Genomic DNA, 18,642 nt, shown 5'->3' on the forward strand with positions numbered 1-18,642 from the left:
AGGTGCTACATGGCAGAATAATTGCTGCCAGCTGGTGGTATTCAATCCTTATTCCAGTTTTTTAAAAAAGGATCACACAAGGATCCTTGTAATTATCATCTACTCGCCATGTTGGACTCCAGTAGTAACATTGTTGCTACTATCCTCTTACAAATCTTAGAGCAATGGGTTGGAACCCCTCTTCTCCTCACCCCTCAGCAATTGGGCTTCTGAATAGGCTGCTCGTCAATTCAAGCTATGTGGGCCTTACAGGTATTATCATCTGATGTGTGCAACGGAACAGAGGGAGCATTTTGCACCTATTTCGTTGATTATTCGGCCGCCTTTGATTCAGTTGTCAGAGAACATCTCTGGACTAAATTATTTGCCTGAGGCATAGACCCACAGTTTCTCCACTATCTTCGACTTACATACTGACACTTATGTCATGGACATAACAAGAAGGATCAGTCACTGCCCCAGTTCCTACTAACAGGATCCTTAAACAGGGGTGAGTTTTGGCACCCCTGATGTTTAACCTATGTGTAACCGATATGGGGACGGCTTTGTCACTGTGTCATAATTTTCCACCGCGCTTGGGGGGCACTCCCACTGCATGGCTTGGCTATGCGGACAACACAGTAATATCAGACCTTACGCCATTGGGGTTACAGCACTCTCTTGATGCCCTATCCCAGCAAGTGTAAGTGACAAATCTTTAAAGATCAAGGCAAACATTTTACAACTACTATCTAAGGGCATGAAGCCAGCTAATTATGGCTGGTGGATTTACAGATTTAAGTTGGAAAGGATTAAATCATACATATATCTGGGTTGTCCATTCCCTGGGGCACCATTTTCACTTGCATTTGGGAGGCTGACATCTACAAATGTGTTTTGTAAATAGTAGGTACTGAAAAACATTATCAGAAGGTCTGTGGGAGAATCTGTGGAGGGACTGTTGGATGTATACTCCAAATCGGCTATCCCAGATCTATTATACAGACTAGAAACTGTACCAGTGTTAATATCACTTGGCTAAATAGAATTGAAGGGAGGTTATTAAAATACCTACACAAAACTGTTCTGGTCAAGCCTTTAAGAATGGAATTGGGGGTGACATTGTTAGCTGCGCAATGGAAGCTGAGATGTAATAAGCTAATGAAGATTCAAATAGCAAAGATCAACACCTTACCAACTATATTGGTGTCATTATTGGGAGCACACAACGTTTTTATAACTAGCAATATGGCGAATAAGAGATTGACAAACACTATCACTAAGTTCCTTGAAGATATTGGTTTGCCTGTGGATGATAGTAGCTCCACGGGTCCATTTTTGGCACACCTGAAGAAAAAGTCTCTGCTTTGGGAACGGGTGACCACGTTTGACATACTGAGTACTCACAAGCGACAAGCAGAATTTGTCATACAGCGGTTCACTTGGTACAAACCCCGTAGCTATGTTAAGAAATATTGTAGCCCCTCATTGTGCCACTTCATCCTATATCTGCGGCTGGATATACTACCTGTTCCTGACTTCACTGGGGCATGGACACGGGAACCGCATGAATTGAGGATCGGCGGTGTTCGTAAGGAATGGGTGGAGACCTGCCTTCATATATTGACTGGGTGTTCGGGGCTAATCCCTTATTGTGCCAAGGGATACAGAAGATTTTGCTCAGCTCATGGGGGCTACGAAACGGATCATTTTGAGGCCTCAATATTCTCGGATGAACCGTTGATTATGGTTGCTGCAGCACATCACGTCTGGGAAACTGTCAAATACAGACTGCCTACTCCTCCTTCTAATGTTAACTACTAACAGTAACTAATTTAAGTTTTAGGTGAGGAGAGTAAACAAGGCCTGAAAAATATTGTTAGTTATGACTGGAAAGACACTTGGACTTGTATTTCATGATCTACCTCTTTGAAGTTGTTTGTGTCTGTGGCCCAATGGAATACTTTCTATTTCACTGTTTTTAGTTTTCTTTTTGTTTGAAGATGACATGTTTTGTCTTTTTAGTAAATTATGTTTTTTATGTTGATGGAATGTGTTTATATTGTATATTATACACACATTCTGATTGGCTCTCACCGGGTCCTTACCCGGCCGAGAATCCTTTGATTCTCGGCCGGGATTCCAGCCGCCTTGTCCTCAGTGGGGGGCATGGCAGTCGCCCAGCCAATTAGGAGGCTCGAAGCGGGTACATCCCTGCTCCGAGCCTCCCCACGGCTGAGAGGCTGCCTTCGCCCCCAGCCGGGGACTCAGGTGAGCTTTTTTTTTTTCCCTTCCCTCCCTCCTCCCTGCCCTCCCCACTCCACTTACCGTCATGCTCCTGCATCCCCGGTGGGCGATGACGGCAGCCTCCAGCAGTGTGGAGACTCGGAGCAGGGCCATCCCCGCTCCGCACCTCCACACGCTGGAGAATTCCATCGTCCCCCAACGGGGACGCAGGTACGGTTTTTTTTCTTTCTTTTTTTCCCCTTCCCCACCCTTCCGCCCTCCCAACCGCACTTACCTTCTTTTTTGTTTCGCGCCCATGGCCGCCATGGAAAGGGAAAACGGACTATGTTTTCCCTTTCCCGGCGGCCATTTTCTTTGTCGTCTTTTTTTTTTTCCCCCGAAACTCTGCAGCGTTTCGGGACAAAAAAAGCTTTCAGTGCCCCAGTCACGCAGTTTTTGCGGGCCGGGGTACTAATAGCTGTATGCCCCTCGCGGCGGGGGCATTACTGACTTTAGTAATGCCCTATGGGCCCCGGGGCATTACCTGCGTGGGTAATGCCCCCGCCGCTCGGGGCATATTGCTTTATTTTGTAAAAGGCTTGAATTAGCCATACACATTAATACAAAATAAATAAAATGATGAGGCATTTTTTTATTAGCATGCACATTGTAACTCCTTTTGCACCCCTTGTTGGGCATTTAAAGTTTGAGTGCAGCTGTAGCACTGGCCCAGTAATGTGAGTAGAGAAACCCTCACACCACACTCACCGCAAACTGCCAACTGCTGTGCACTTGTAAAAGCACTTCCAAAAGTGTGCGCACAAAAATGCGTTTCACTCGGCTTTTAAACCTTCCCGATCACAGAGGGGGCGGGATCAGCACTGCCACCAATGAGCTGATCTGGATTCACTCAGGTAAGCTCCACGATACACACTGCTGTGCACTTGTAAAAGCATGTTCCCATGTAAAGCATAGCAGCTACTTTGGCTATATGCTATGAAGTTCTTTGAAGGCCTCCCTGGGTGCACCAATGTACAGTATATGGGCTGGGAGGGCGAGAGGGACTGTTAAAGGAGAGATCAGCGTGAATTACCTTTTCCCCTCTGCTGAGACTAACGTTAAGTGCTGTGCAAACTTTCACATTGGGCCCAGAAAGACAAAGAATGATCTAGCTATGCTCTGAAATGTTTCAAAACAATGTAAAACCAAATCATGTTTCAAAAGGTGCTCTCACAGAATGAGACTGAAATCCAGATAACGAGCGAGCAGAAAATAGATGGAGCTGAAAATCTTCATGGGCCAACCGAGAACGTCCCAGCATTGTAAATCACTTAGAAGCTGCAGTTTAAGTGGGCCAGAGAAAGGCAAGGTAGAGCCCTGGTAGTAGCCTCCAGAAAATGCTCTGTCAGATCCCATAGAAAAGCACCTGCCAGGATTTCCACTGAGAATGCACAGGAGGCTTGCTAGCTCTAACATTAACAATATGTGAAAGGAATGGCATAGACTCAAAATGTGCACTAAATTGGCCAGTAACAAGCTGTAGAAGGAAGCACAAAGCCACCCTTGATCAAGAAGAACAGACCACATGTCCAAAGGCTAACACTGACCAAAAGGTGAGCATGCAGACTTAAATAGTGATCGATTTGGTGTTCTCAAAATGCTCATAGATTTTATGTAAAGCAGCTATGAGACAATAAGTGTGCTATATCTCTCCCTCCCCTTTCTCATATGTGACGTTAGGTCTGGCTGAAAGTCCTTATCGGCTCATGAGGGCCTATTTCAAAAAAGGTGTTTGAGGATCTCCTTTAACCAACCGACTATCCCCAGAATGTCTGAGGCAGCTGCATATAATGGAGCTGTTTCCTAATCTAAACTCCCATTGGCGATTTCCCTCGTTGTATCATTGTTTGTGAATAGCATAAAGCCCACCTTCACCTTTACTATTCAACTAGTTTTTTTCCCTGCACAAATCAAAGAGTCAAAAGCAAAGTAAAACATGTCTGTTATCAACACCCTTTTGTTTTGGCTAGCAAAATCATATTTAAAGTGACACACACAGCTGGTGCATCTCTATGGACAATGTACATACCATCAGACTCACATTGGCTTCATTCTGTGTCAAAACCCTAGACAAAGCAATGGAGGGATAGTGTTAATAGCTGCAGATAATCACAGGACCTATGTGTTGCTATCTGCGCAGCTAAATACAAAAGACTGCCAGAAGGGGAGCAAGCAGCAATATATTTAGAAACTGAGCCAGAGAGAGCCTGATTGACATCATGCATCCTGGATGCAAACAAGATCACCTTGGACAATGCTTGTTGACGCACAATAGATGTGTGCAGGGTTTCATACTGTATTGCTTGAGGTAGGTGGCCCTTGCCTAATCAACCTTCACCGTATTTAAGCTACATCCCATGCACTTTGTCCCCACCCCTTTTTAGAACCCTTCCTTTGATTTTACATTCATAAAGACTTGTATGGAGTAAAATTCTGTATTGTGAGAATGCAGATAAAACTCTGATCCTGACTCTTGTCAGTGGCTCAAGTAAACGAGCCCAGCCTCTGTCTGCACTGATAAATCCTGAAATGATATGATGAAAATGAGGGTTCTGGAGCCACTTCATCACACGCTGTCAAATGTTAAGTGCCTCCAACATTTATGGGGATGCTTCAGCCCCTTCACCACACCTACTTCCAACACTGCTGCACCTGCTGCCCAAAGATCCACTGTCAGTGCCGGTGCCCACAGAGGCTGCCTCTCCTCTCGCTGTGGCATCTTTACAAGTGATACAATTGCTCCAAAAATGTGACAGAGTTATGGTGCAGATAAATGTGACAGTACCAACATCTGCCCATCCTCCTCCTTGTACTCTAAAGGTGAGAGAGAGTACACAAAGGTCCTGCTGACCAATGAGCATAGGGATGAGAAATTATACAATCTGAGGCAGAATCCATAAAACAGCCAAACGCTTAATACACATACATCTGCCATAAATAATTAGTTAGGCTGAGTGACACTAGTAGGGATTTAAACAAGACTGTACAATTTACAGGTAGAGTGCTGTAAATAGGATAGGTTACTGTGTTCCAAGAGTGGGACTCACTAGATTGGCAGGACAGATGAAATTATACTTAGAATTTGGCTCAGCATACACGGGCAGGGACATCAATGCATGGCAGATGTACCAGATGAATGTAACATGAACAGATGCACATTTAATTCATCAACATGGAGGTGAGAGTGCAGAAGAGAAGACATTGTTCCTAATATGGAGGCAGCAACAGGTCCCAGAATTAGCAAAGCAGTAGAATCTAAGATGCTGAATTCACAAAAACACTTCTATTTGAGAAGATTTTGAAGCTGCCCAGATAGTAGTTCACAGTGCGTGTATCAAGGTCAGAACGCCAGGAAGGGAGTAGTGGGTGAGTGGAACCTAGGGGGAAGATAACAATTTGCAGGATGCAAAGCAGTAGCCTATTAAACTACTAACTGCCCAGACAGCCATTGATGTCCAGGTGCATGAGAATAGTATGTCAAAAGACTCTAAAGAGAATAGATGAAGGACTTTGCAAGTGGTTACAAAGAGTAGAACATGCAAGTTAGAACTAGCTAAAAGTTCAATAAATAGGAAGAAATTAATTATCGAACATGGTCCTCTAACACTTGAACAAGACACTGAGACACTGTCTATTCATTATGAGACAAGCACAGAAAAGACACTTGCTGAACTCTCTAGCACACAGACACAAGATGATACATAATGGGCCTCATTACAAGGTTGGAGGTAGCCATGCCCTTAATAAGGGCATGGCTACCCCCAAACTCGGGTCCAGGTCCAGGTCCCACGAAAGGGGAATTACCGGGCCATTCTGACCTTGGAGGGCCTGGTAATTTCCCTTTCGCGGGACCTGGAGCCGGTATGTCCCCATTCCCATTTGAGCCCCTATAGGGCGTTCATAACGGTACCGTTGCTACCATCCTGCTCTGCTCGCAGGTGCCGCTCTGCAAGCATGGTATGGCCAGGCGTGCAGAGCGGCACCCGTGGCAGAACTCATAATGTGGCGGCCCGGTATGAAAGATACCGGTGCCTTACCGGCACCGTTCATTCCGTGGCCACCACAGTGGTAATCAGTCCCAATGTCATGTACAAAGAGAAGAGAATGAATTCATCACCTGGGAATGACAAGGAGTTGCCGTTAATTGGAATTATAGCAGCACATTGACTTCTCTCCCCCACTCTTTGTCTCTCTCATATCTTGACGTATGTCAGGATGTCTAAGGTTGGTGAGCAAATTGGCAACCAATAGAAATCTCTTGTGTCGCACCGCCAATAAGGAACAGCACCAACCAATTATCAATGTGATGATTTATTGAACGTATTATCTGAAGTGGGTTGAGCAGAGGAGGGGCCATCAGATACATTTAACCCAATTATAACTAACACCTATATACTCTATATGTCGTTTTTGATGCCAACCAATCAAATGTATTCATATGTTTTGTAATTGAAACTGTTTTGTGACAACACTGCAGATGTTACTCTTGCTTTAAAAAACACGCACATGGATTGTAATGTTGAGGGCTGATTGTATGCTCACCCAGCAGATGGTCAATGCTTTGAATGAAGATGTTTTTTTTCGGGGCACTTTGAGTACTCCATTATTGAGTATTGTTTTATTGTTTAAATTGGGCCCATCTCTACAACAGGATGCAGTGAAAGCATTTTCTGAAAAGCTTCTTTCTTAACAACATCTGCCTCAGTATGATCAGCCCAACAAATTATATTGACCAAGCGGAGGGAGTCAAGGCATTAAGAAATAATACACTTGTAAGAATTAGGCACAAAGCAGGGAGGCACAAAGTTACAAAAAAAAATGGCGAAAAAATGGTCGGGAACAAAAACAAACACATTGCGAGGATGTTATTGTGAAAGAAGTTTTTCAAAAAAACGTATTCACATGGAGCAGTTATCGAACAGGTCACCACCAGTGATCGCTTAAGAAACCTCACATCAGAAACGAGTACCTCATTTGTCCTTGCCTCCAGCAATTTTCAGTCGGTCATTGAAAGCGACTTTAACGTCCGACTTTCACTTTGCTATGTGTGCAAAATACATCACTTGCATTGCACTAAGCTTTCCATTCCAGAGTGTTTTACTGAACACTGCTTTGATTGCCAGTATGGCGAAAAGGAAAACTTTCTGTCGCAGCGTAGGATTTGAGCTCGTTGATGCATTTCTATGCAAAATCTGACAACGTGTTTCCTTTTTTTCAATAATTTAATTAAAAACACCGTTTGAAATAATTCCTGAAAGTATTGCACATTGTAGCTCTTGCTGCCCGTAATAAAGAACTGGAGCTTTAGGATCGAGTAAGAGCTATTACCATATTTCCCCGAGGCTGCTCCGTCATTGCAGGCCTTACTCTGAAAGAGGTCCTCATGGTTCACACCGATCCCACGCTAGGGCCTAGGCTACCCAGCGCAGGCCGAGCTCCGCTGTCACCCATAAAACAGTTCATATTTCCTTATAAAGAGGCCAGATTTGTCGTTAACATTTTCTTAGAATTCCACAAAGAGTTGACTTTCAAAATTTGACCCAGAATACTGAACGTGCCTGGACCTGGTTTTCATTCAGATCTGACTGTTTCTATCTGTCAAACAAGGCCACTTGTTTGTGTGTTTAGCTGGTTTTTTCGTCGTTTTTGGAAGGTCCGAGGCTATTTGCCCAAAAGCCATTTCAAGTGATTATCGGTATGTAGAAGCAGCTTACATATTTTAACATGTTAACGTGTGGAACGCTCAACCTCTTACCAGGGTTCGACTGGGCCATAACATTTGTCTCTTTATGTGACAGTTTGAATCGTACCCAAGGGGGATTTTTTTTAATAAAAAGTGATTCAAATTGTGCATTTCATTCAGCAACACTGTTCACAACTATTAGCAGTATAAGGAAGTAACTCATGAAACGGGCTCACATTGCCAAAAAAGTGGCACACTTTGACCAATAAAACGTGTCCATACGAGCATTTTGTGTTTTTGGCTCAGCCATGGGCCTATTGGCCTATAGGCCTGTCCGAGCCTGCCTCTTACTAAAAACCGTGACAGCACTGTTTGAAAATGCTCAGAAATGTGCCCTAAGTCATCGTTTTTTGATGCGATGAGACTGGAGAGCCTACTTTCCAATTTAAATGAATACAGTTAACACTGTCATAGCTCGCAAATCTTGCTATTTTCATCTATAAGCCATAGCTGCAAAATGGTTGCACGATATGCAAAATCTTTGGCAGGCCAGATTAGCTTTTTTCCAATAGAACTTTGCAATTTGAGATTTGTAGTTTTTGCAAAGCATTGACTTTGCCCAAAATGTTAATACTAATAACCTTTCACTCGTTGTAAGGGTGGGCTAGGATGAAACCGTACACAAATTGTTGAATCTTGCTATCTTTGCATAATCTGTGTTCTTTCCTCTGAGCTGGGTTTTGTGTAGTGTTTTTCTATTTTGTTTTTGTTGTTGCAGATTATGGGCCTCATTACGACCCCGGCGCTAATAGCACCATGGTCCATGCCGGGGTCTGCCATGGTGAATGGCGGAATTACCGCCCCATTCCAAGGTTGGCGGGGCGGTAATTCCCAATTCACCATGGGCCCTTCCCCATTCCCATTTTTGCCCCATAGGGCTCAATGGGAATGGGGAAAGCGCTAAGTACGGTGCCGCAAATTGCGGCACCGTACTTAGCACCAAGGTCCCTTTGCAGAACCCTACTTTAACGCCTGCTAAAAGCAGGCGTTAAGGTCGGGTCCCGCAAAGGGACCTCGTAATCAGGCGTTAAGGGTCTAACGGTGCCAACACCTTTTACGGCGCCGTTAAACCCTTAACGCTAGGGTCGTAATGAAGCCCTATGTGTTTAATTAAAGTACCTATATTCTTGTAGCACCTCGATTGGACATGCCCTATTTTTTGGAAAGTCATGCTTTGCTTTTTGCGTTGCTACTGGATCACATTCATACCACTTTTGAGTATAGCCTTCCCTCTATCCACATTACCACACAAGGCAAATGACATATATTTCTTAACTTTGCCTGTTTTACCTCTATGATTGGGATCAGTCTTATTTTGTAGCAGTTGGCAGGCTAAGTAGGTGCGTCAGTTACGACTTACCCATGTAATCGTGCAGGACAGAAGTCATTTCGTCACACAGAGGTATTGGCTCTGAACATTTTTATGCAGTGCCTCATGTCAGATTCCTTCCAATGCTAAGCACTGTAATCATAGCTGTGATGTGTATCCAATTATAGGGTACTCAAATCATCAACCTAAAAAGAATGAAGGATTGAGTTGGGCTATCGAGGATTTGAATTTACAAAGTGCACGCTTGATCACTGTCAGCGTACAGAACAGTACATACCTCAAAGGCAATACAGCAGGGCTATCTGCAGGATAGCTATTCAATTTGTTATGTGAGTAGCTCTCCCTTGTGGATGAGTTTTAAACATACTCTTGGTATGTCTCTGTAATGTGCAAGAGGCATGAATCATTTTGAGAACGTCTCTCGGATATTGGAGAAATGTTAGATTTAAAGTTCCAATAATCAGACATAGGAAGACCCATATCTATACACAATTTCATCATCACAATGGTTGTGCTTGGACAGTCCAAGATGGCCGCCGCCGTTTCGGGGAGGAGACGGAAGGTCCAGAAAGTTTAAGGCCTGCCAGCCCATTGGGTTCACAATGCCTCAAGTGCTGAGATAACCCCCAGCTGGATAGGCACACCCGGCCGACACCAATGGTCGGCGCCATACTCGCTGGGCGTGCATCCCTATACTGAACAAGCAGTCTAATGCCCAATTAATGGAACCCCGACCGGAGGGTAAGGCATATCCCCTTCCTATGTCTAGGATTGCCGGCCAGTTAAGCCCATACCTAAACCCTGCACTAATTACACAGTGGTCATCCGCCTCTCTGCCATGGTTTATATCCCATTACCAGCCCCTACACCCTTTCTCCAGCCCTTCTACACGTATCCACGAGCCACCAAACGGCTGTGACACAGTACCTATTGCACACAATGTCACCTCACACTCTCCTACAGGAAGTAGCTGGCATGCTTCAATCAACTGGTGAAGTTATTACAAAGTCACCAAGGCTTACACACTGCAAGCTGCACAATAAACTGAGCTTGATGATTCACATGATCAGCACTCGCACCCCCCACCCCCCCGATCTGCCCTAGAAACAGACATCTGCGATTAAGAACACACCCTCTCCTTACTGCCTCAGCTTACACCAAGCGGGCAGCGAAGAACTCGGCTGCTAAAGTCCGCCGGAAATGTCGTCCGCAAAGCCTCTTCATTTTAGGCTCCAAGAAAGCGCTTTCACCCTTCAGCCTCCCAACCGCTGCTCCATTGGACACCTCCTGTTCTTTGCATTTTGGCAGCCACACCTCATTTGGTAAAGCCTACCCGCAAGCACATGGGAATACCTATGGTCAAGTTGGAATGTGACCGGCCAAATCTCTGAGAAAGCAGATCCCACCCATACTGATGCCAACATCACTGCAACAAAGGCTGCCATTGACAATACTTTATTTGAAATGAATAAACCTACACACACTGTGAGTAATGGTGCTACACCCAATGTCACTAATGCAACTCCAGACAATGCTGCACCCTTACTTAAGGATGTAACCCCCATTTGCACTACCACTGTGACAAATACTGGTGCTACTAATTTTTATGTGAAATTAATACATTGGTTCCTACTAATATGTTACTTGAAATGTATACATTGGCTCCTGGTAATGCTGTGCCCACATGCATTGATACTGCTCCCTTATGTGCTACCATTGTGACAAATACTGTATTGCCAATATGCTATGTGAAGTATACACAGCTCTTTAGACTTTTGTTGTGCACACCCCTGTCACTACCCCTATTGTTACCAATAAGGAGGCCATGTGTAAGAAAATGATGCCTCCCCACACAAATGCTGCATTCAACGGGACAAGAGTTCTCCCCATTGTCACAACCTACTGTTCACCCCTTGAAACACTTATAAATGCCATATCATATCATATCAATGCTTCCAACAGCATGCCTACTGACATTCTCGTTTAACCTAATGCAGCCATCAATACCATAGCATATGGTATAGCTCCGATCAATAACCTATCTTTGCCTAACGCTGTAACACCACCACCCACGCAACCAACACTGCCTCAACCACCAATCTTCCACCCTTGCCATCGTCGCTCTAGTCATGCTACCCTCCCTTGCTTCTGTTAACCTTGCCACTCCTAGTCCAGAAGTGGGCACTGGTAAACCCTCCAGCCAGACCCTTAACCTAGCTTTGCTCAATACTCGCTCACTGCCTGCACATGCCTTAGACATCCACAACCTCCTGACAGTAAATAATCTTGATGCTCTTGCGAATAATCTTGATGCACTTGCGATCACAAATAATAAACTAAACTAAACTAAACAGAAAGCTGGCTTCATGCAGCTTCAGGCCCCACCCTATCCCTCACCACCCGACCAGGCTACACTATCTTCAGGAGTGATAGGCTGAATTCTAGAGGTGGTGGAGTTGCCTTCCTAGCCAAAGACCACCTACATTTTAGACAACTCAACACTTCACTTAATGATAACGGTGACATCCTCTCTATAAAACTGACCACTTCCCCCACCAAACACTATCACTGCCCACCGTGTCTACTGCCCACCCGGCCACATATTAACATTTGAAGAAGACTTACTTTTCTTCTTAGGAGACAGTAGCAAGCCCTCATTGCAAGTGATTCTCCTTTGTTATCTCAATGCTATCCTTAATGATCACACTGACCTATCAGCCATCTCATTAGCAAACTCCCAAACCACCCTATGTTTCCATCAGCACATCCAAAACCCCATACATATCAAACGGCTCTCCATGCACTGGCTACCTGACCTCAGCTGCCATATCACAGTCACAGCCAATACTTTCCACCCATGGTCGGACCACCTCATCATCATGTTCACAATTCCACATGGCCCACAAGCCAAACCTCAAACTAAGCTGCTACCCGCTTCTCTGGCCCTCAGTTCCAGAAAATTAACCAACAACAGTCTCTCACCATTCCTCAATGCCGTTAAACCAGAGCTCCTAGACACCTCTGACCCTAAGAGCCTAGTGGATCTCTACACCAATACTCTGACCAGCGCAGTAAACACCATTGTCTCCTTAGTACTCAGAAAGCTAAACCTGCAGCTCAAATCAATTCCTGTTACACCAAGGACCTTATGGTTCTCAGAGCTGAACAAAAGACTTGCCGAAACCAGATGGAAAAGCAACCCTACCACTTCCTTCAAACTGAAGTTCTCAATCGTCTCCAAACAATACAAGGAAACCATTATCTAAGCCAAGGCTACCACATCAATACAAGAATAACCAGGGCCAACTCAGACACCAGAGAACTATTCACCATCCATAGGGAATTGGAAGCACCGGTCCCAGTAGCATCCACTGTGACTAAAGACTTAGTCTGGTGCACTAGCATAGAGAATGCAATGTTGCAAAAAATGGACATGCTTCAGAAAAATGTTTTCGCCAAACAAGCCTGCTTAAATCAGTACCGCCAGGAAATGATGGCAACCTACAACCTCACTTCCAACACTCCAGGAACCACACTGCCCCGATTCAATGAAATCTCTGTTTAAGACACCCTAAACATCCTAAAAACCCTAAAGCCATCTAGATGCAAAGGGAACGCTTGCCCGGCCCCTCTTATAAAAAACTGTGCTGAAGCACTGTCGCTGTTTATTACAGGTGCCATCAACTCCTCCTGCTCATCCTGCCTGGTACACTCCAGCCTCAAAGAAGCCTGGGTTTCTTGACCCTGCATTACCCAATAACTACGCCCATGATGACAGTCCCCTTCTTACTAAAAATACTTGACGGAGCAGCTTATGTTCAAATGCAACATCACTTAGGATTAAACCATATCCTAGGAGTTCACCAATATGACTTCGGCCCTAGGCATGGTACTGAGTCAGCAGTACCCCCTCCCCTGCACTTGCATGATCTCAATATCACCTGGCCTAGTAATATCGTTGTCTCTGTCTTCCCTCTGTTCCACCTCCCTTGCCTCATCGCGCCTTAAAACACTTGTGTATAGGCGCGTTATAAATTCCTTATCATATCATATCATATCATATCACTCCTCCAACTCAAAAACCAGATGAATGAGATTAGGGATCAGGGGAAACCTTCCCTACTGCTCCTTCTAGACTTGTCTGCTGCCTTCGCATTTGTCGATCAGAATATGTTATGCCACAACCTCTCAGCTGAAGCCTCCTTTTCTCCAGAAGCGGCATCCTGGATCGCCTCCTTCATTGAGGGCAAAGTAATGAAAGTATTCTCTGAGAATGCCAGCACTGCACCCTGCCCCATGAACTGTGGTGTACCCCAAAGGTCTTGTGTCTTGCTGACTTACAATATAATCACAAAGCCTCTCTTTGACCTCCTGCACTCCCTGGGCATAGCGTATACAAATTATGCTGATGGCACGCACATTCTCCTTCCTCTGTGTGGGGCCTACACTGTCGATGCTGCTACACTAAGCTCAACTTACACCACCATCCAAGCTTGGATGGCGCACCATGGCCTCTGCCTCAATGATGAGAAGACAGAACTTCTCATTGTTGGGCCCGATGTTATACTAAAACAACTTGAACCTGAGTACTCAGCCTTCTTTAAAAACCTTCGGAGTATATCTTGCCGCTTCACTCTCCCTAACCCACCAAGTAAGCACAATATCCTCCTCAGCAGCCTACTGAACCAAACTCCTAAACACTGCCAGACCCTTCCTTTCTACTGTCTCGGGAGGATAGCTCAGGGACAACGTGCTCGCCCTTGAAGCAAAACGACACAGAGCACCAGAGGTTTGATCCCCGGGTCCACACTTAGAAAACTATGTGTATTAAGCACGTTAAAAATAACCTATCATATCATATCATACAGACAGCTGCCTAGCGATTGTATGTGCAGTCGTGGGCGCAAGACTGTAATGTTTTTTTCACTGGCACCTCGCCCATAACATACAAAAACTCCAGACAATCCAAAATAACGCCTTACGAGCCACCCTGAGCATCCCCAGATCCAAACAGATATCAGCTGCCCCCAGATCTGTACACTGGCACCCAATCCGCAAAAGAATCTCCTTCAAAACACTCACTATCACCCATAGATGCATCTCCAAATCTGTCCCGCCATGCCTGGCTCAAAGAATCACCAAGACTCACTTGGAAATGCCCACTAGCACTCCCTACACTCATAGATTGGTTCAACAGAAGTTCACACATGCCAAAGCAGGCTGGATGAGTTTCCCAGGCATTGCTGCTAAGCAATGGAACTCCCTACTGTATGCACTAAGAGCGGAGGAATCCTACTGGTCCTTCCGAAAAGCCCTTAAAACCTGGCTGTTTGACTAACATGCTCAACATCTAACATCTGTGTGATATTTCTCTATCTGATGTAATATGAAGCACATCTGTAATGTAACTACTATGTATCTTACTATGCTTGCCGCCTCGCCTCTGGGCTACATGTAACCGGTTTTCTCCAGCGCCCTGATGCCTTGGGCTTTGTGTGCTCTATATATATTAAATAAATAAATACATACATCTCTCTGACTCTCTTTTGTCTTTTCTGACCCCTCTACTTCCTTTGGAGCAAAGCACTTTGGGTGTGACATCATAAGGGCAAAGTCCACACATTTCAAGGGCAGGTATTGGACTCCCGAAAGCTGCATCATCAACTGCAGAGATTTTGTTGGACCCTGATGAGAGAACAGTCTTTTCTAAAGTCCTCCAGTTGTAAGGTGATGGCAGGTGTTCTAAAGATAGAGACAACCTCTGTCCCCTAACCATCCCCAGTGACCATTGGGGGTGATCTGCTGATGGAACATGACCAGCCTCTCTACCAGCCACATTTGTACCCAGAACCTCACCATGTTGGAAGACCCCTGTAGTTGTGTGCCAGCCTCCCCCATACTGCCAAACAACCAAGAACTGCAAAGAAGGTACTATTGACTGCTAACTGCCTCCTTGGTCCATTTGTGGTCCCTAGAGACTGGCTAGGTGACCTTGAGCCCTATTTGCTCGTAAGTACATATCCTTTTTCAAGAACATTGTTGCCTTTGCTTGCCTTTCACCCCTGATTAATCACCCAGAGTGACCCATCTAATATCTTTTCTTATTCTGTGTTCTTTCCTCCAGGATAGGTTTTGTGTAGTATTTTTCTAGTTAGTTATTATTTTACATGGTGTGTTTAATTAAAGTGTTTATATTTTTATACAATCTTGATTGGGCATTCCTTTATGTTGATACTGTTATACTTTGCTGTCTGGGTTGCTACTGAGCCACATTCACACCCCTCTTAAGAGTATAGCGTCCCCTCGGCCCACGTTCCCACAAAAGACGAAGGAGGTATATCTCTTAACTGTGTCTGTTTTACCTTTATGATTGTGTTGGCTCTTGGTTTTTTAGAATTGTGAGGGCTAGGTGGGCACATAATTCTAAATTGCTATATTCATGGTGACAGACATACCGTTTGTGGTTCAGGATGTGTTTAAAATCATTGCTGCCTTTGTGTTTTATGCAATTGGTCATCCAAGAGCCACACAGTGCATCCATGAACAATTTGACCATGCATTCCTCAGTGCTGATTTTTCAGAGTTCTTATCCAAGTGGTGCTGGAAAGTGCTACCACTTACACCTTTAAGTGTGGGTCAAGAAAGTACACTGGTTGGTTTACTGTGTTGTCCTAAGGAACATGTAAGTACCTAATTCTGTTAGAGGCAAATTGTTAAAAATGGAACCCTCGCTCTCTAACTCTCATTACATTTAAAATTAAATGACTCATCATGGACATAAAAGACGAATATAAAATATTCTCCTCCCACTCATTTAAACACATAAAACAGGATAGACAACATTCTCTGCTTTACATGTTCACACTTATGTATGACAGCTTGCAGACATCACATCACCCTACCACACAGGTTAAGATCTAACACATCCGTCCCTCATGCAGGATATCAACACACCTATATCGCAGGGGTGGGGATGTTGGGGGGGAGTAAACTGCCTGCGAGCACAGAAAGGTAGTCGAGTGATAAGTGAACACTCATGCTGAAGGAAAATGCAACATATCGAGAAAAAAGGAAGGATGTTGGAAGAACATATCTCCTAGGTTTTCGGAAATGCATGTTGTGGAAAGAAAACAAAAGCTGAAATGTGTATATGGTCAGGGGACAACACCCTCCAGCCCCCGCTATTTAAAACTTGTAGCATTACAACACACTCACAGAAAACACATATTGTGGTTGTCCACACTTATGGTGAGGAATGGTAGGTGTCAACATATTATCATTGCATTTTAGGTGCCTGACAGCCCCTGTTGACAAAAATGCTTGGTGTCACCATACTCATGGATTCCTATTTGACTGACAATTTGGAAATCCACACATGGAATTCTAGCAGTTCTTGCACCAGTGCACAGTGCCTGCAGTGTCAGACAAGTTATGATCCTCGCCATGTTGGAAAGGATCAGTATCACAGTGTACATGATAAGATGATTGGTGGCCTAAATAAGAGTTTGTAGCACAAGGCAGGCTTTACCTAGGGGTTCCACTGACCTATGTGTTGAATGTTCAAGTCAAGGAACCACTGTAAGTAGTGCATCACTCTTGTACAAGATTACATTGTTCACTTAGACTATCCAGCGTACTTATTGTTGTCACCCAGCCGGGATCGACTTATGATGTGGAAACTTCTGGCACAGCTATATTTGTTCAGAACATCTCTGGCACTTTAGGTCCAGATGAAATGTGAGCAGATTTATTTAGCTACGCCTAATAAAATGTGTTACCACAAGGTGAAGAACATGGGTTAGGCAAGACAAATAGAGGGTGTGACCAATGCACAGGGTTGCAAGGACATTGGAGCCATTATCAGCTAGCCTTGGTCTAACCTTCACAGTCATAACAACGTTGCCATTAAGCAAAGCGCTTCATCCCAGTGTTCCAGTTCCAACCCTTCATCACTCCAGGACTCCCATTAGTCATTAGTAAAATGAAAGAAAATCCATTGCATAATGATGGCCATACACACAATGCATTTTTACTTGGCAAACATATCCATGAATGTGTCTTCCCCATTGAGAGAACAACCATATCATACAACTCTGGTGCAGTCTTGGGGGTAAAGAATAATGCGGTATTGTATTTTCCAAGCAAATGTATGCTAATCCCAAAATCAGATGATAGCCATTTTTAGTTGGGGATGTTAGGTGTCACTTAAGACACTTATAACCTGAAACTATTGCATTGGATTACAGATAGGGAGGAATTACATATAAGGGGGAGACACAGAGTCTATAAGTGTTGTTTGTTTAAGTGCCCACCCATTGCCTTGCCATGGCTATGCTACTCCCTATGGCCATTCCCATCCATTCCTGACTATGCCACTTCCTCATGCGAACGCTTTGAGCTTAATTTAAACAAGCCTTACATCAGGCTTTGCATTCAAAGTGCCTGCCAGTGTTTATTGAAATCAGTCTTCTGGGTGTTAATGACTGAAGTGGATTTGCGAATGCACTAATGGTGTAATATAAATGGCTTACCAGGCTTGCCTCCAGCCACTAGATGTATAAGCACTCAAGTATTGTCACAGCCACTGTAGTCCTATTTGAAACAAGCATTGGCAAAGCCAACATTGTTGGCTTGTGCATACGTTTTTAGCTTTTTCCAGGCACTGCTATTATGTGTCCAGGTACTCACACAATTTTGCACCTGCTGCCAAAAATGGGCAGTGAATACCAACAAATGCCTTTCCTATGCCTACACCAAAAGCCCTAACTGTTGGCATTGTCAATGCTTGTTTAACAACGTATAACAATTAGTCCACATAACACACTACTGCGAGTTTGTTATTAAGAATGTGTTCTTCTATCACATGACCTTTAATACTATTAACAGCCCTCAAATGGTTTGGTAACATTGGCCTTAAGAATTCGCAGGTCTCACTGCATATTATCTTTTATTTTCGCAGAATCTACTGTCATTGTATTGGCAGGGCTCACTATGAATCGTACAGAAGGAATGTATGCTTGTGTGATTGCACAGGCTGGTGACAGCATGCCCTGTGTCAGATGCTTATGGAAGTGCTACTCTTGTGCTCCCATGACTTCTCTCCAATCAAGAGCATGGTCCAGCTTCATGTGGAGCTACATAGATATAGTACTCGAGATGGTCACAACCTCCCTTCAGGAAACAGGTACATAGTCCATGTACAAAGAGGCAGCTGCTGCCATTTATATGTAAGGTAGAGAAGAAGGGGTCTTGCCTGGACCCTTGAGATGTGCCTTGTGCTCATTTCGGCATGCATGTGTCCTTG

This window comes from Ambystoma mexicanum, chromosome 10, assembly GCF_040938575.1.
Source record: "Ambystoma mexicanum isolate Mex_15411 chromosome 10, UKY_AmexF1_1, whole genome shotgun sequence".
In the NCBI taxonomy this organism is placed as follows: Eukaryota; Metazoa; Chordata; class Amphibia; order Caudata; family Ambystomatidae; genus Ambystoma; species Ambystoma mexicanum.